Raw genomic sequence first — 1250 nt, 5'->3', positions numbered from 1 at the left:
TTTCCTCAGTTGGCCTCATTTCTTATGTCTCATAGAATAGTTATATCACTCTACATGCAATGATCAGGTTTTAAGGTAAGTGTTCTTTTGAACAGTACTGATATCACCTCAACATGACCGAAAAGCCCCTCCATGGTAAAACAAGAGGAAGACTTGTAATGCATAATTCCTGTGGCATATCACCCACTCTGAGGCCCAGGGAACATCATGGATGAAAGGATGGAAAAACTGGGGGAGCTAAAGAATCGGGGAGGTGTGCTAATAGTGTCTCCTAGCTAGAATGTGGCCATCACCATCATGAAAACACAGAATCTGTGACCGCCTGTGAAAGACTCATACAAAATAGACATGAAAATGAGTGTGGGGCAAGTTGGAAAGAAGAGATGTTGGTGAGAGCATGCATATAAGAAGTTAATATGAGAGTGGAAAAATGACCACCTTGCAATCGAGAAACTCTAAAAGTCATACCAGAATTTTCACAACCAGTCCATGCAAACGTCCTGTCTACTTGTGGGTATCTAAGAGATACCATACAAGTGGCTCTTGTGGTTTTATACTTCATTAACACTTCATTAACGTGCTTTCATCTACTCACGTGAGACCAGGTTCAGCAAGAAGAATCAGGACAGCATCAATCCTTATGTGTACCTGCCCTTTGGGAATGGACCCAGGAACTGCATTGGTATGAGGTTTGCCCTCATGAGCATGAAAGTTGCTCTTGTCAGAGTCCTGCAGAACTTCTCCTTCCAACCTTGTAAGGAAACTCAGGTCAGTGTGAATTTTCAGTAAGTTATGTTTTTATGGGAATTTTGCTTTTTAAATCGGGGTATTGATTTGCAGAAAAGCATTTTGATTTAAGGATTTTTTTTGCAACATCTATTGGAGAGTTTAAGTATTTCAGTTTTAGAGTTATATGTATTGCTTTAAAGAGACCTAAGTATAAAACTGTCTAAACTTGTACCCATGGGTCCTCCACCCTCTGAGAGGAGAAGTGGAAGGGAGATGGGAGGAGAGACTCTGTGAGGTGGGGACTGGAAGGGGTGGGCTGCTATTGGAATGTAAAATGAAGGAATAAATAAATTAATGGAAAAAAACTTTCTAAACTAAGTGGCTTTAGGGGACAGGTCAGTCAGCAAGGTTCTTGCTTTGGAAGCACATGGACTTGAGTTTAATCACCATAACCCATGCAAACCAAAGCAAGTAAGCAAGCAAGCAAGCAAGCAAGCAAGCAAGCAAGCAAGCAAGCAAGC

General features: G+C 41.3%; 1 long non-coding RNA gene across 1 annotated transcript in view; it reads left to right on the top strand.

Moving 5' to 3' along the window:
* Positions 1 to 528: 528 nt before the first annotated feature.
* LOC114635786 overlaps positions 529 to 1250 on the top strand; it is a 1523-nt gene continuing 801 nt past the window's right edge. The window contains exon 1 of the long non-coding RNA XR_003713524.1: positions 529 to 768. This is a non-coding gene — a long non-coding RNA (uncharacterized LOC114635786). The remainder of the gene's footprint in view (positions 769 to 1250) is intronic.

This window comes from Grammomys surdaster, unplaced genomic scaffold, assembly GCF_004785775.1.
Source record: "Grammomys surdaster isolate TR1022 unplaced genomic scaffold, NIH_TR_1.0 117782, whole genome shotgun sequence".
Taxonomy (NCBI): domain Eukaryota; kingdom Metazoa; phylum Chordata; class Mammalia; order Rodentia; family Muridae; genus Grammomys; species Grammomys surdaster.
Note: the sequence above shows the minus strand (reverse complement) of the source record. Positions and strands in the feature narration are given on the sequence as shown.